The sequence below is a fragment of the Alosa sapidissima genome, chromosome 3 (genome assembly GCF_018492685.1).
Source record: "Alosa sapidissima isolate fAloSap1 chromosome 3, fAloSap1.pri, whole genome shotgun sequence".
NCBI lineage: Eukaryota > Metazoa > Chordata > Actinopteri > Clupeiformes > Clupeidae > Alosa > Alosa sapidissima.
The window spans coordinates 23,547,764-23,566,388 of record NC_055959.1 but is presented as its reverse complement, the minus strand read 5'-3'; positions in this window follow the sequence as shown (position 1 = coordinate 23,566,388).

The window sequence follows — 18,625 nt, the reverse complement described above, 5'->3', positions numbered from 1 at the left end:
AATTGTTTGGTATAGTCTAGAGCCCAGTCTGAAATACTTCATGGAAGATTTTTATCTCTTTCTAATAGGCTATGTGCCCATGCCACTGTTTAATTCCCATAGGATAATGTTAGAGATATTAAACGACTTTTAGGACGAGATGTGATTAGTTTGGCTGAGGTGGTGAGAAAAGCAATCTCGGTCGATGTAGAGCCTGCATGCCCGTCTTAACAGACCGAAATTTTGGGAAATAGCATAAGACCAACGTCAAAACAATACGTATCCGTGTACTTTTACTTTAAAACCGACTGTGAAAGCTGGGGAAGCCTTGTGTAGCCCCCTGTGAAAGCCAGCGAACACCAGCTGGCTGCCTGCAATTTTGGCCAGAGTCTCCAGCTCCGCTATTACAATGATCTGTCGTGCTCAATGTCAGCCATTGCGCTGGAAAAAATGTCTATCGTGCATGAACGCATAACCTTGAATCATTAGGTATAACGTTCGCTGTAACTCCGCTATATGTCGTTCAGTCGAGGACATTTCTGTTTGCAGTGGTTGGGTTTATGAAATTTAAGAAGCGACAGTGAAATACAACCTATTTTCCGCCAAATGCACATTGCAGCGGACCGGAGGGGTTAAAATGAAGCTCGAGGCGGCAACAGTCAGCCTATGGAGAGCCTTGCGCGAAAAGGCGCTGCTCTTCCTTATATGGGCATGAAGGAGAGGGGGAGAAATATCGCGCCAGCCTGAAATTAATGCCCGTATAAAATGCCGATCAGTCAAATAAACAACGCCTGGGCGATTATTCCCATTAAGGAGCATTGCATCAGATCTATTTTTCCAATTTAGCAGTCTCTATCGCTATTATCTCTTTCCCAGCTCTCAAGGAAATAACAGTTTGTAAATCTAACAGAAATAGTCGGTAGGCTATTTCCCAATCCATTATGTAAATATTTATGATCGAGATTTCTCACTTATGATAGGACTAGGCTATAACCTGGATTCCGCAGACAACATGCTCTGTCGTGGAATTGATCATTACCAGGTGGTGAGCTATTCAAGCTATTGCGACTTTGATTATTACAGCAGCTGAGTACGTATAGGCCTAAAACGAAAATATTCTCGACAGCGTTTGATATACAGCTTACTGCGTTTCATCGCGGCTTTGTGTGTCCTGGAATGCTGAACACAGTTATGCTTTGTTGATGTATATTATCTTTCCATTTCCCTGAATCAAAACCAGACCAGTATAACTGGTCCACCGCTCAGTCAGCAGCTGTATCGATGTTATTTTCTCGGTCAACAATGACTAGGAAGAATTAGTCCATAGACCAGTGCGCAATGCAGTGCGCCTACATTAATTATTTTAAGATATGGGTGCATGTGTCTTTATCTACGCTCCAAAATCTTTCATTTTCAATCGCATAAACAACATGGATCAACCAACCAGCTATTCAACCGAAAAAGGAATGAGAGAACATCTGGAACAGTTTGAATATGCCATGCATTACCAGGTTAAATTATCTGTAATTTTATTTTTGACAGCCAAAATAGCCCCTCCTTATTTAGGCAGTATAACATCACTGCAACAACATTTCTGAGAGCGTCCCCTTGGACACTTCCATTTATGGTAAATGCTGCTTCAGCTTACCCTGGACCATGGAGTCTAGAGCAAGTAGCCTACTTGCTGCTAAACAAAATAAAATTCAGAAACATGATAAGAGCCCTTTATCTCATTTATTGAACATCAGTAAGTAATATTATTTGACCCAGAGTTTTGCTGCTTGTTGCAGAGGGAGCAGGTATGAAACTGTAATCTTCACCACACACTCCCTGATAGAGCCTTTTCAAGCCTTCCATACACAAGCTTAGCCAATGAAAAATGTCATGTGGAGTGGAGATGAGAACAGTAAGACTGCTTTTACCATTGTAAGCCAAATGGAGAGGGCTCAGTGATGATTTCAAGAGGGCTACCTCAGAGGAAGACAGCCTGGATGCAGGCTACAGTTCAAAGGGACATCGATGAACGTGATTGCCGTTGCAGTACTGTCACAAATAAGTAACTCACTGGTGCTGGGGCAATGCAAGTTCCCATCATAAGGGCAGTGGGGTAAAGCAAATCCACATCACAGGGCTGCCACCCTCTCTCAAATATGGATGCCATGCTCATATGAATCATCTTCTTTCGCTTTATCATTTTTTGTGTTTGTATTTTTGCCGTGGATGGTATCCTGACAGTTCAACGGAAATGCACTTTTTGGTGTCACTGTCAAGGCCATTGTTGCTGTGGAGAGAGGAGGGGGGGGGTTCACGGCAGATCAGCGCTCCACTTCCAACCCCCCACTTCTCAGAGCAGGAGAGGGAGGTGGAGGATGGGGGTTGGGCTTCCCCAGGGTGCATTCAGATCTGGCTGTGCTGTAGCAACCGAGCTGTCAATACAGTTTATTGAACATTGCACTGTTTGCAGGCCTCTGGCTTCCGTTGCTTAGGCCATTCCTCAGGTCATATCCAGCTCAGATGGTCATTGTACAATCTTCGAGCCAGTCTATGTGATGTGGCTGTAGGAGGTTTGTGTGTGTGTGTGTGTGTGTGTGTGTGTGTGTGAATGTCTGTGTATGTCTCCCATAGAAATGTTTAGTGTGGCATATTAGTGTGCTACTGTGAGTCTTTCTGTTTGCACACTGCCCCTTCAGCTGCCCAGTGTCTATGTTATGTAAATCAGCTCTAGCCTTTTCCTGGAGTCAGGAGCGCTCGTTTCTATGTGTCAAAAGAGGTTCTGCCTTCCCCTCTCCAAATAGCATCTCTTGGGAAGAGCCCATTTGCTTACATTTTATTACATTTTAATTTGCACTCGGTGCCAGAAAAGGAAGGAAAGCAGTTTTCTCAAGGCCTCAGCTCAGCAGTCTCTCAGTCCTCGAGCAAATTATTCGGTTCGACTCCAAAAGGCTGACAGCTTCACAGTGCAAACCAAATTTCATGCAGCAAAAGACAGTTGATGCAATCAATATACTTTTGCAAACATTAAACCACAATAGTTGTAATTGCTATCAATAGAGGCAGAGCAGTTCTGTGTAATGGGAACCGTAACTCTATCAAGCTTTAATCCCAGACCTGGAGAAGGAGAGGAGACCTGCAAACTCGAGTTTACTAGTCCATCTATATGGAAATGGCATGGCTCTGGAATCTCCCCTGCAATGTCTGTCGCCGTGTTCATGACTACAGTGACCAGGCAGCTTCAATGAGAGGGCTTTGAGAGATAAGGATGCTGTCCCCATTAGATAGAAAAAACAGTGGTCTTGGAGATTTAGATCAAATCCATGCACATCATGTGTGTGATTTAAAATGCTTTCATGCTTTCTTTTCCACATGAATGTTAAGTATTCACTTAAATCCAAGAGTAATTCCCTCTTACAGGCACATACAAAAACTACACCACCACACAAGCTCAACATCTGAAATCTGTGGCATTAAAGCCCACAGCTACATTATATCTGTGCATTCACAGACTAGACCATGCTGTATTTAGGTCACATTATCTGTTTTCATGCCTCTGATATTGGTTGATCAGACACGTCTAACATTGCTGCGGAACAGGTTAAGAGGGCAAGCCACCAACACGACAGTCACACATGGTTTACAGCAGCCCACCTGACGGTTAGCACTTCAGACGAGGACCAAAAGATCAGTGGTAACCGCATCATGTAAATAGGTGAGACTCAGAAATAAAGGACAAACCACGGATATGTACTTACAATATAATGTTCAGGACTTTAGAGAGATATTTTAAAAGAAGAAGTCATAATTTACTGGCAAGTGGAGCTAGCATTTCATTTTCTTAAATTGAATGTATTAGGAATTTACAGCACATGCCTGGATGTGATGGTTATTTAAGGGGAAGGATATGGATTTTTTACCCCATTGAACTTAATGGGAAATCAATACCTCAGCATATTTGTGTAACAAGGCTTTCACAAGAACAGTCCTTGGGAAACATATCAATTCAGAAGCAAATGCCATGATTCAAATGTTACGTTTAGTTTAGTTGGTATTTTGTGTGTTTTTTCTTAGTGCATGTGGCTACTGCCAACCAAAGTCCATCTGAAGCAGCTGATTCAGCGTTAGGCTGATTCAGTGTCTTCCAGAATGATCATGCTGTGTCTCACAGCACTGCAGGATCACCCAGAGCACAGCAGGGTGGAGCTGTTTTTGTTGGCTCGCAATATGTGTGTGTGTGTGTGTGTGTTTGTGTGTGTGTGTGTGTGCGTGTGTGTGTGTGTGTGTGTGTGCGCATGCATGTTTGAGAGCAAGGTCCTCAGACATCACTTTCTGGCAGCATGATTGTTGCAAACCTCACAGATATTGGGAGGATTTTCCTCTTCAGCAGAAGAGAGTTCCCCAACTCCCTGATATCCCGACACTCTTTTTCTCTCTCTGTCTCTTTCACACACACACAAAGTCAAGAGAAAAACACCACAGAAAACACTCTACTGTATAGTTTTATCTGCACACACTGACCTGAAACCCCTTACTACCCCCCCCCCCCCCAACACACACACACACACACACACACACACACACACACACACACACACACACACACAAACACCCAAGTGTCCATGCGCTGAACTGCTGCCCTCCTTCAGCACAGCTGCTAAGATGTTGCAGTGTCATTAAGTCTCTTTAAAGCACTTCTGACCTGCTATTCCTATGTGAAATATCTACAGAGAGCCAACCTCTCAAGATCACCATATCGATGGCTGATCAAAGTAGTGGCGGTGAAATGGGGGGTGAGTAGACACCCAATGCTGATGATGGATAGTTCTGACTCGGGTATGATGCAAAAACCAGCAACACGTCCATTGTTCTCCCCTCTCCACCAAGCTCCAAGCCTCTAAGCCTTGCTAAGCCCTCCGCTGTTTCTGCGGTCGCCTCAGCCAGAGAAGCTCACTACTCGGTCATGCGGGGATCGCTTCTGCCGTTTCTGAGGGTGAAAGATTCTGAGACTATTGGTGTGCAGCACAACATATAATCATCAGCATCAAATGGTAATCTGATGTCCTTTACCACTTCTGTCTTTTGTGATTTTTCTATTTGCCATATCTTGGATCTTGAACTTTTTTAGCCACTGATATTTTGATGAAAAACTATCAACAGCACCTCTATACAAACATGTGAAGCAGCTTGAATAATATGCAGAGGTTTTATATGAACCAATAGAGGCAATTTGCCCTCTTCTTGTAGCTTCATGTCTCAAAAATACATACATTTCTATCTATCTATTTCTATCTAAACACAATACATTTCTATCTATCTATTTCTATCTAAACACAATACATTTCTATCTATCATATTTTATCTATTTGATTTGAGAATGGGCTATTATAGGCTACCCACATTATAGGCTAATTGTGTCTGCCTAACCAAGTCTTCCACTGAATTCCAGTCCACAACTCATCACAAACTGAAATTAGTGTAATAAATAGGAGAAATGAGGTTTTTGGTACGTCTTTTTTTTGGTGCAGATTATTAAACGTTTTTCAACCATGCAAGCCTATGGCCTCTTTTCACCATCAGTGCCTGTTTTGCTCATTAATTCTACTCAAGTATCCCATTTGGATCATTAATGGCTTCATTAATATCACAAGAAATGAATCAACTATGATGCAAAAGAGATGCATTTGTTTCAGTCTGGCTGAAAATGAAAGTGTTTTCTGAGTAATGAGGAATTGTTCTGAGCATGCTGCTTAAATTAGCGGAGGTATTCAATTATTGACTGGGGCATGCACGATTTGTAATCGGTTAATGTTTTATCTGTTCCCCAGGATAAACTGGCCCGCATTCAATGAATCATTGGTGTGCATTTGATGTCTGTTGAGCATTCATGTAATGTATGTTGAAATTCTAATTTAATATACTTCACTGCGGCATATATTTCCTGTGACTTAAAATGAAAGGGCCATGGTGCATCACTGAATACAGAGAAAGGTCAACAAGGTGCAGAGGAGAGCTTTATCCGCCGCAAACATGGCCCCACGCATGAAAAATTCACACGGAGAGGGAATAAAACGGCCTTTGCCAGGCAACATCCGGAGACTTCCAGCAGACCGCGCGGGAGAAATCTTATTAAAATGCACTAAAGCAAATGAGATTTTGGAGGCAGCTTGAAAAATGATGCATATAATCTGTTTTTCTCCATTTCATTTTGCCAGGGTTCTTCTCTCTTTTTTTTTGAGTGGAGCTTTTGAGATGGGTGCACTATGCCCCTCACACCCCCCGCCCCCCTCCACCACCACCCCATCCCTCTCCCCAGCCCCCACCTCATCATTAATATTCATTGGCGATTGCCTGCTCCCTCTCGCCGCGAGCAGGTATTGTTATTACGAAGATCCCGACCCTCTGGAGCGTGTGCCCACACAGATGCAGCCCAGAGAAAGAGAGAGAGAGAGAGAGAGAGAGAGAGAGAGAGACTGTGAGGCTCAAGGAGAGAGGGAGAAAGGCTTCTTGGCAGAAAAGGATGCAGAATAGAACACTGAGGGAGAGAGAGAGGGATTTTGGAAAATCTAAATCGTTCAATCATTTTATTTTATTATTATTGCTACACCATATTTTGTCTGGCCCCTTTTCACTCTCTTTTGTGCAGTTTGGCATGGTCCTCAAGTATGACACATTCACTGAGGCACTGGGACTTTGTAATGTGCTGCTCTGTGATGGATGTGTGCAGGCGCAGGCGTTTGGGGATACGGAGCTGGAAAAGACGCCAGTCGTGCCCACAGCTCGTTGTGCTCATGTGCGTCACACTTGGGGGTGAGTCACTGCGGTGCGCGACGAGGCAGTGACTCACCTTGTCCCGTGGCACCGGCACCACGCTGGACCTCGAGCAGCCACTTCACAGAGAGCTCCGAGCACCCCAGCAATGCAGCACAGTGCAGTGCGTCTCACATGACCATATATGGTAATCCTGGAATCAATTTAAGAGGGGGGAAATGGTGGCTCTTTATATCCCCTCCTCTTGTTTGTCTCAATCTCATTCATTCTCAATCTCATTCTCATTTTCTCACAGTGGCTGTCTTTTTTATTTTCCCTCTTTTTTTCGCCCCCCTCTCTCCCTTTCTGGCCTTTCATTACAAACATGAGAAGCACGGAGACGAGGCCAGCTGCTGCAGGCTGCATATGCAAAACCAGCTGTCTGCAGAGAGAGAGAGAGAGAGAGAGAGCAGAAACCACAGACGCTCTCTCAGGCTTTAGTTCAAGCCTGGTAATGGTGAAACTTTGCAAAGCAGATGTCAATGTGTGTGTCAAACAGTGAGATGAGTCTTTAGTGGGTAATATTTAGTGCATGTATTATTTTTCCATTTGACACGCAAAGTATCTCTGTCATATGGTACGCGTTTCAAATGAGAGAGACGTAGACATGTTGTGTTATGCCCCCCCCCCCCCCCCCACCAACCACAAGCACCTCCTCACTGACTGACAGGCACAGAAGCTGTGGGGTGTGTGTGTGCAAGTGTGTGTATGCATGCACTCGGAGTAGTGGAGTAGTGAGCAGGGCCTGCACAGTTTAATTTGCTGCAGAATTCCCTCTCTGATGGCTACCCTGCCCCCATTTTTTTTACCAACCAACCACACACACACACACACACACACACACACACATACCACAATCAAGGCACCAGTTCAGTCTTTTAGATGCAAATCCTACATTAATCTAAGCACCCTTAATATACAACCATGGCAACAGAGACACAGTTCTAATGAGGCAGAGACCAGGGTTAATAGTTACCCTTGCACATTACCAACTCATACACACACCAGGAAGCAAGCTTGCACCCACACAAATACAACAAATACACATGCAGGCTAATTGAGCTCACTCTGAATGTTCAGTTTTTGCAGGCATCCACATCCATTCCTTAACCTGAAGTTCATAGATATCCTAATTTGGGTATAGTCACATGTTAATATGGAAAGTTGTGGTTTAATATGGTTTAATTTAGTGCATGTTCAGTGCATCATAGAATGTTGAGGAGTATAAATGCATGTGTATTTTAGTATTAAGTCTCACAGCTCCTGTTGGAATATCAGCTGGCCATTTTTCTGTTTCAATCCAATTACTGTGTGTAAAAGCCATATCCAGAGCAAGTATAACTGGGAGAAGTGGACAAGAGCAGAAAAGAGCCCATTTTTGGTTGTGTAACTCAATACTCAAATAGGATCTGTATTTTTGCTGGCATTCAAAGATATACAAAAGGTGGTTAGTTTATGCAAGCTAGAGTGCTGATTGTAAGACAGTCTTTGAAATGTCGAACCTTTGATGTTTTTTTTTCTTTCTTTTTACAAAAAAGCATGTCAAAATGATAAAATACAAAGTAGGCTACCTCATGAACATGTATTGGAATTAAAATACAGCAATCGTTTAGAGAGAGTATCATTTGTCAGCTATTTCAGGTACAGAAAAGGTTTCAGACATGAATCTTTCCACATAGTTCAATGGATTTTCATTATTGTTTAGTTTGGTTCATTCAACCCAGTGTACATTCAAGAGGCAAGCCCTTAACATGCTCAGTGAAACTCACATGACTTTTAGGTCAGATTAGAAACTAAGTACCTACATTTTTAGAACAATCTGATGTGGGTGGTTGAAGAGTCACAGATAAAGAGGCTCCACTCAGAATAGAGGGTAAGTATGCCAGCAAACCGAGTCAGGCCAAACACTCACAGACTGCAGGAATTGCCCAGGAGTGCCCAATGGTATGAGACATCAGATGTGGTTTTATGGTTTACCATTGCTGGAAACTAATCTCTTACAACCTGCTATCAAAAGACTATTTGTTGAAAAAGAGTTTAAATGTTATAAGATGTCGACTTCACTGCCCTGACCCATAGCCTTGCTTTGACTGTTGAATAATGATTGTAAACATCTACAAAAAAAAAACTAGGGGCCAGTAAGTCCACCACAAGTATGTCTTTACTCATGTGCTAGACAGCACCGCAAAATAGCATTTGAATGAGTTGGCAAGCCCTGTGATCTGATCCATCAGTCATGGAAGCCATGATAGGTGTGAATCAGGATGCGCTGTGACTGATGCCTCATTTCTCATCATCTTTCAGCATAATGATGCACACACTCACTCACACACTCACCAAAAATGGGCCACAAAATAAAGCTTCTTGAGAAAATGTTGTTAGCTGCGAGCTCATCATAGCCAGATGGTAATGTGCATTTGTTACCGCCTGCTATTTTAATTACCTCAGCGGGAGCAACCCCATCAGTTCCCAGCCCAAACCTCCCTCGACCCCCTATGGCACGAGCACACCCACACACACACACACGCACACAGACACACACTACCCCCCCCCCCCCCCAAACACACAGGATAATCACACCACAATCTTTAAACAAAAAAAAAAAAAACACAAAAAAACACACATTTGCAGACAAGACAGGTTGATCGCATTTCTTCACATCCTGTAGAAAATATTTCAAGGGTTGTGCATGTCTGTCTGGGAGATGATGGGTGGTTTATGTTCATGTACTGATTCCAGAAGCATCGACACCATGAGAGAGAAGCAAGAGGACACAGCTGCACAGAGCTGAGTCTTTTTCATCTCTTGCTACAGGGTAAGAACATAATAGAGGTGCATATCAAACATTTTTGAAGATGCACAAGGCAAGTGACTCAGTATTAATCTCTCTTTCTCTCTTTCTCTCTTTCTCACTGCATGTTTTTTTTTCTTTCACCACCACTTCCTCTCTCGGAGGTATACCTGCTCACAGCTCTCTTTCATATCAAACACATGGCAGCAGAAACACTTTGTTGTTGATTCTCATCTGTGTTTGAAGTTGTAGATGCACTCCCCGGCTTTATGAGGCCCAGAGAGGGCTGTATCAGCAATACGAAAGAAAAAAAAAATAGATCATGTGAAGAAAAACAGCATCCTTTAAAGCCATGCAGACATAGCCAGACAGTCGGGTTTTTAAAAGTGTGCAGCACAGTGTATCAATAAATCATTGCCTTCTTCAGGCGGCACACAAAATTCCTCTTTTGCCTCCGCACTAAAGAGAAGTATTTCAATTATGTGTTGCTGGGACAAGGGGGTACAGATAATATATGGTTCCGTGGTTCCAAGGCTCAGGGCACTGCTGTGTGTGTGTGTGTGTGTGTGTGTGTGAGAGAGAGAGAGGGAGAGGGAGAGAGAGAGCAAATATCCAGCAAGTTGGAATGCAGTCACTTGAAGACAGTCCTCCATAAGGAACAGGAAGAGATAAAATACTGGGTAATGTCGTTATGGTAAAGGACACTTTGGGGAGACTAAAAGGACCTGATATTGGTATATTGAATGTGTGTGTGTGTGTGTGTGTGTGTGTGTCTTTATATGAGTGGAGCCTGGGTTAACTATGTCAAAAGCAGAATGTCTTGCTCCTAGACATATTTTAGTTGAACAACAACAGTAATACAGATTTGATGCCCCCCCCCCCCCCCCCCCTCTATCTACAGATGATCAGTGCTACGTCAGGAAGACTAGAGTTCCTTTACCTTCACTCCCCAGATCCACTGAGGATTATAGGAGCTGTCAGCAGCCTTAGGCACCCTGCAGGACAAAACACTCAAACACTCACAATGACCTTCCATGTTACGCTGCTCACTTAAACACTTCAGGGCCCTTCTGTTCGAGGACATACACACACAAACTGACAGACAGTCAGAGAGATACTTAGTAATAAAGTACTTTCCCTAAATGGAAAATCATATAGAGACTGTGAGGCCTATAGAGAGACATGGTGTGGTAGTGTGAAGAGAGAGGAGAGAAGATTTGCAGAGAGAAATAATGTCTTGAGGAGGTGAGGGAGGCTCTGAAAGTAACAATGTAGTTTCAGTTAAAATGGGCCTGACTCTGGTTTCAGAAGGATCCTGTTCTGCAACACATAAAGGTCATCACACTACTTACACGTCACAGAACATATCAACAAAGTAAATAGGACAAGACATACTTTCTGCCATATGGCGTGCTTGTGGGGGGTAAGAGGGTTAAGGCTGCCAGTCTTATGACGTCATTTTCTATATTTTTGATATGTTGCTGAGCATATCATAAACAGCAAAGAAAAGTGATTGATAATGACTGACTGACTACTATTGTGTTACATGCTTCAAATGTAAAGCACTTTGAGCTGCATTCTGTGTATGAAAGGTGCTATACAAATAAAGCTTTATTATTATTATTATTTATTTCAAATTGGAAAAAAGACAAAATAATAGGCACAAACAATACAGACAAGTACAAAACATAGACAGTCATGCTTTTGTTTTGTTGTTTGCTTGTGTAAATGTTAAGCTCGTTATTGTCACCATGTTGAGGTGAGGGAGCTGGGGCTTGGGTGTGGAGCCACAGGGGGGGACGTCTGCCGGGAGGTGAGGGTCACCACTGAGGCCAGAGGTCACACTATTCACGGGGAGGCCGAGTGTCCTTGCAACTCCATCCTCAGGAGATTTGTGAGTGTGTGTGTGTGTGTGTCTCTGTGTGTATGTTGGTGTGTGTCTGTTTGCGCTTGTGCATTTGTGTGTGTGTGTGTGTGTGTCTCTGTGTGTATGTTGGTGTGTGTCTCTTTGGATTTGTGCATTTGTGTGTGTGTGCATTTGTGTGTGTGTGTGTGTGTGTGTGTGTGTGTGTGTGTTATATTTACCCTCTTTCATTTCTCCACTCTTTCTTGTTGATGTGAGAATCACGATTAAGCTGATTCCACATTTCAATGCGCAAATGTGGCCCATACCAAACAGGAAACCTTCACCTCTCCCCCACATCCGAAAGCTAAAGCTAAAGGTCAGAATTTAACCACACAGACAGTCACTCACACTGTAGCTACATTAGTGATTTCAGTCAGTGGCTTAATTCCCACCACCACTCTCATTCTGTCTCTTATTTAAAGCCAAGAGGCTGTACGTATAGCCTCCAGCAGCTACCATGGAGAGGCAAAATAATAACGTTGTAATTTGTAATTGATAAAAATATTATATAATATCAATATAATATAATGATATGTGTAAGTGCATACAGTATCATCATAACATGCACATCATAAAAAGCAAATGCATTAAAGACTCATCACTGACTCCTGAATAATGAATAATTACTCATGATATTCCGAGACACAAGATAACAAGAATACATGACATGCACAGTCAATACAATATCTTCCATGCAACGAGCAGCTGAGCACTAAACCTGCCTGGTGGCCTAGATGATTCAGTATCAGATGATTCAATATTTATTAACGCTAAAAAAAATATTTATCCAGCAAACACTGCGTCCTCCAGCAGCCTCGCCCAGGCAGGCTAACACTGGACGCCTCATTGCATTTAATGTACAGGCAAGGATGTAAAGTAACCAGAGGCGGACGGAGTATACACAGCTTCATTACTTGAGTAAAAGTACAGATACCCTTTGCTAAATTTTACTCAAGTACAAGTAAAAGTACAACACTCAGATGTCTACTTAAGTAAAAGTACTGAAGTACTTGTTTTTAAAAGTACTTGAGTACAAGAGTACAAGAGTAGCCTACATTTTCTAAATATTGCATTACTACTGCCACAGTGCTTACATTAATGTACAGAAACATGCTACATGGAGTTATGAAAAATTGTAATGTTAATACCTTGGAGAATGTAAAAGGAATTGAAAGTAAAATCAAGTCATTTTTATCTTTTTACCATGTTGCCAGGGATGGGCAGTATTTCTAATACATGTATTTAAAAAACGTATTTCAAATACAAAATACTATTTTGTAATTGAAACACTTGAAGCGAAAACTATCATTAACTTGTTCAGAAAATTGAAATAGTCTGGCAAGGTGGGGCCACAGGTTGGCACATTCCCGGGATGGACCTGCTGCGTTTTCATCCATTGTTTCGTCCATGGTTTCGTCTGACCATGGAGTTGACTTTGGCGAAAAGCTGAAGGTGATTGCTGATAGGCTGTCCCAATCAGTGGCGTCTGCACAATCCAATCACGTTTGAGAGGGAAACAACAAATTGAGGGTTTCCGAGATTTTTCTTTTTTTCCTTTTTTTTTAGAAGAAGTAACGGGTACTCATAGTTATGGATAAAAATGTAGTGGAGTAAGGAGTACAATATTTGCCTCTCAAATGTAAAATCATGAGTACTCCCCAAAAATGATGCTCAAGTAAAGTACAGATCCCTCAGAATTGTACTCAAGTACTGTACTCAAGTAAATGTACTCCGTTACTGGCTCTGAAAGTAACAATGTAGTTTCAGTTAAAACGGGCCTGACTCTGGTTTCAGAAGGATCCTGTTCTGCAACACATAAAGGTCATCACACTACTTACACGTCACAGAACATATCAACAAAGTAAATAGGACAAGACATACTTTCAAATTGGAAAAAAGACAAAATAATAGGCACAAACAATACAGACAAGTACAAAACATAGACAGTCATGCTTTTGTTTTGTTGTTTGCTTGTGTAAATGTTAAGCTCGTTATTGGCCATGTTGTAATCCCATGACTTTCGAGCGTCGCTCATCTCTCATGCAAATGGCATCCGTGGCCTGCTCAATTCTTTTTGTGTGTAGCGTCACATCTGTCTCCTTACGTGGGGCGGCTGGACACAGATGGTGGGTAGCACATCAGGCCTCGGCGCACGCGCGCACTCCGGCTTCACCCTTAAGTCACTCAGCGCTCACTCAGACTCGACTACCCCCTGCAAGACAAGAAGAGTATTTATCAGTATCAGTCCCCAGTCAAACCACAGCTCGCCCCAAAGACTGGTCAAGAGAATCCGCCAGTCTTCTACAAATGACCTGGACACCTCTCCCCTACCCATGCCACCCCAGTTCCAAAACAAGTCCAGTTGACGTCAATATCTGTATGTCCCTGATTCGGCCCCTTGCTTTACAAAACAGTCGAGACAGCCTAGAAACCTTCTCTAATCAGTTTCAGTTCCCCTTGTTCCCCAAACCAAAGGACCCCTACTGTTCCTCATTACCTCACATAACCCCCTGCTGCTACCATTGGCAATGATTTCAGAGAAACGTGAGGGGAAGTCGAAAGAAAGACAGATAGAGAGAGAGATAGCGTGGATTGAGAAATCAATGAAAGAATGGCAAAGACGGTCAGGTAACAAAAAAGAGCCCCAAAGAGGATCAATGGGGTGTTATCTGAGTTCTAGGTTATGCTTTATGGAACTTGTTTGAGGTTTAGAGGGAGAGACAGAGACAGAGAGAGAGAGAGAGAGGAAGATTTCTAAGACCGTTGGAAAAACAAATCTTATCTTGCATATAACTTTAACTTGCATGTAAAGTATTGTAGATGCTGTGCACAGATAATAACATTTCAAATAACCTTTCAAAAATAGGTTATACAGTATACTGACACATCTGTATGAAAAAAAATCAACATTGTTCGGGAGCCATCTAAAGTTACAAATATACATGTATTATTATATCAAGAACAAAATACAAATAGGAGGGAATCAACTGCCGGCATGATTAAATGAAGATACCCACACTGCTGCCAAAATATTTTTCAGTCTTTCACGCCATCCAAGATAACACTTATAAGGGTTTAGAAAGTGATTTACTTAGATAGATAGATAGATAGATAGATAGATAGATAGATAGATAGATAGATAGATACTTTATTGATCCCCGGGGGAAATTCAAGCACTTATAAAACACAAATAAGTCTTTCATATTGAAATATTACACAGACAGCATTTGGTTATCATCGAGATAATACAGAGGTGTAGACTGCCATAAAATACCCAAGGAGCTGTACAGAATGTTGCATTGTGGGTGAATTGAAAGGTCACTGGTTTGTCAGAGCAAATCAGCAAAGGAGAGCTGATGACTTGATAGAGGGTTACAGTAAGAATGGTATAACCTGTCCTCCTGTAGTCAGCATCAGATTAACAACAAGTTAAGGGAAATACATCTCTCCATATCCATTCCATCTAAACTCATGGTTTAAACACACACACACACACACACACACACTTATCATACACATCAGTGTACATATTCTACATTACCATTTCAAGCCACTTACAAGAGTAAATTAATTCTCTCTTGCTTGGAAGGACATTTCTCACCGTGACATTCAACTAATAGTTTCCTGTTAACGGGTTGTGGTAATGAATAAATGTGTGTGTGTGTGTGTGTGTGTGTGTGTGTGTGTGTGTGTGTGTGTGTGTGTGTGTGTGTGTGTGTGTGTGTGTTGTGTAAAATGGTGACTCCGCATTTGGGTAATCTCAAGCCAGAAGCCTGTGGCTATAATCCTGGATAAAGTGCCTCTTTCTGAGCTGCCCGCCCCGTGAGCCAGTGCTTCCTCTGGGCTGCCCCTCAGTAGCCTCACACTCAGCGCCCCAGGAGGGTGACCCGACCCTTCCATCTCACACACCGGCTGGGGACAATGAGCAATCCAATCAGGGACGAGACCCATCCTCTTTAGTTAGTAAGGATGGAAACAAAGCCGTGCGATTCACCAGAAAATTCCATTTAGACTCCTTAGCATTTGGCAGCAGAATAGCCTGATTAAGTCCCACTCTCTCTATGACATATTTCAATGGTTGGATTATTAATGACAACAATTATATATATATATATATATATGTTTTTTTTTTTTTTTTTTTTAAATTGTAATTGTACAGCCTTTCTCTTCTGCGTGCAAAAAACCCTGCTATTGGAGACAATCTGAAAAAAAGCATATCATATGTTTTGAGATTATAATAGATGCAGTTCAGCTGGGTTAAATGGCTAAAACAAGATCAATACTGGCAAGATGCTGAAGACAGCAATTGTGTTCAATTCAGTTTTAATATGCTCATCTTATTAGATTCTACTCTGAATATTGTATTGAAACGTTATACATTGTGTCATTTAAGCCTAGCTGTCACCTATATGACATTCATAAGGAGTGTTCCATGCCATTTAAGTTTAGATGTGCTGATGTTCTGTTCTTCATCAGTCCCACTCTTTCCAAACAGCAAAGTTTACAAAGTGCATGTTTGTTGTTCTACTGTTATATCCTCCTCTAAGACTATTTGTGTTATGTACATTCAACAAAGTTAATGGTCTTGTGGTCATTGACTATTCTACTCTGAATATTGTATTGAGAATTTTTCATTTGGCTCAACAAATTCACACTCTTCCTTTTACTATGGAGTGCATACAACAAAAGGCATCTGATTCTTTTACATTCATGCGTAGTTTACAGATGTACAGAGGGCAACTTCCAATATAATCAGAAGTCACAAATGTACTCTAACTACAAATATCCTAGTATACGTGATGGACTCTATCGTGTCACTGACACAGCAGGGCTCATCCATCCTAACGCCATGTTTAATTCAAGGACGTTCGAGGTCGAGGGGCTTTCTCGAATTTCTCCAATACAGGAGCACCAACGATACAAACACCCTTAACGCAATTGTAGTGATGTTTTTTGTTGTTGTTGTTGCAATCTCCATAATACGCATATCATTTCGGTATGCTTATAGAATAAATATGGTGGAATGTAAGCTACTCGACACATGTTTCTCATTAAGAGTTCGCTTTATTCAGCATCAGTATTTTCTGCTGCAATAGCCTTTGATTCTGGATGAAACTAATGCCATAAGCCGTTAGACAAGTACACTGCATGGTCGTTGTAAAGAATGTATGTGACCATAAAGCTTTGGAACAGGTCCACAATATGAGCTTTATATCTTACACAGATGATACGTGTTTGTCATGGTTAATTTAAGCCTTATCTCGTGGGTGTTTCAACCTGCGTCATTGCCGTTATCGAGGACCTTGACAACACGCCTTGGGAGTAGCCTCGCTTCGGTAACCCACCTAATCGCCCTGTTAACTCGGTTCAGCTCATCATTAAAAAACGTATTTACAACGCTGAAGGACCATAACTGTCTTTTTTTATCCTCCATGACAAACTGCATTTTTCTTGTTGGAATAGTGGAGTGAATTATTCCACTAATACATTGCATTTTTGACAAAACATCGCTTTCTTAAGTATAGCAGCAACACAGCAATTAGGACCGATACAAGATAAATATTTTATTTGAAAACAATAACATTAACAGGATAATATTTAAAACAAAGGTATAAAAGCCATTCACAATCATTTGTTAGGTCAAGGCAGCACTGTGAAGACAATGCCACTAAAGTGATTGAAAAGACTGCTGAAAGTAGCCATATATCACGCGTTTCTTTCACGGGACCTTTCGTGCATTTTGTGTGGTCTGCTTTTAACCTGAATGTCTGTACTAAAAGGTGGTGGGGCGTGCGTGTGCGCATGTGTGTCTTTGTATCTCTGTGTGTTTGTGGGGGTTTACACACTTTTAGTTTGCATCGTTTAAAACAGTAACATATCTGCTGGTCTCTGATAAAGAAATCTTGAATGAAGATAAAACAACCAAGTGAGAATGTTCAAAGGGAACTAAATTAAACCCTAGACAAAAGCATACATGCTGGTTATTTAAACAGATCTAGAAATGATTAATGTGGTTATGAAAACAGAATTTGCATTTAAATCTTGGGTTCTAGAAATCTGGAATTGCATATCATCCTCAACATAGAATTTAATTGAGTGATATCATCTTTACACACTGACCAAAAGAAGATAAAACTGGTCTGAAGTGATCGTCAGTCTAGTGATACATCCAACAGAGTCCTTTATAAAGAGTGATACCCCCAGAGTGTATAGTTCTCAGTGTTGCACAACAAGTGTTCAATGAACTTGGATAACACAATATCTAGGTGTGATTTCCAGCTAAGGAATTCAATACAAGCAGCAGTATCCAAACATCCTCCCCAACGTCCCAGGAGATCCATACTTCAACCCTTCCAGGCAAACTCTCTTCTGATAACTAATAGAAAAATAAATAAAGGCCTAGGATCTTTCCTTCATGCATTCCTTCCCTGCCCTTGATTATGGCCTTTTCTGTTCAGAGTACACGCATTCCAGCACGCACCCTTTAGGAGTACCCATACATAGTCTTCATCATGAAAACATAACCTAGCGCAACACACCGTGCCTTCACAAAAGCAGGGTGTAACAGATATAGTGCAGAGTGCTTAGTGCAGATGATGAAATGGGATTTTGCTGCAGTGTTTCCTCTTCTCACTACACACAGTCTCACAAGTGCTGACAAAAGCTCCAAAGGTTGAGTTGTGCTGTGGTCTGACGTCAGGTCCATCACCCCAACCCCACGAGAACCTTGTGTGTACTGAAGCTAAAAGCTACAGCTTGAAGATTATCAGTGTAAAGTGAAGTGGATGTAGGACATTTGTGACAAATATTACATCAATCCTATTAAGTAACCAAGGCTAGCATAAAAGCAAGCAACAATGAGGAGCTAAATGATTGCTTTTTTTGGGGGGGCGGGGGGGGGGGGGTTCTTTTGGTATATTTCCAGCAAATGTAACATACGGATGTACTGACTATAACATTACGTATTCTAGCACACATTTTGTTTTAGAAGCAATTGCTGTCTCAGCCATAAGATATTCAATATAACTGAGAGAAGGTGTACATTGTATCACATTCATATGGAGTGTTCCATGGCATTTAAGTTGAGATGTTCTGATGCAATATAATCATCTAGTCACATTCACATTGGCCAAAGATCATCACTCCCA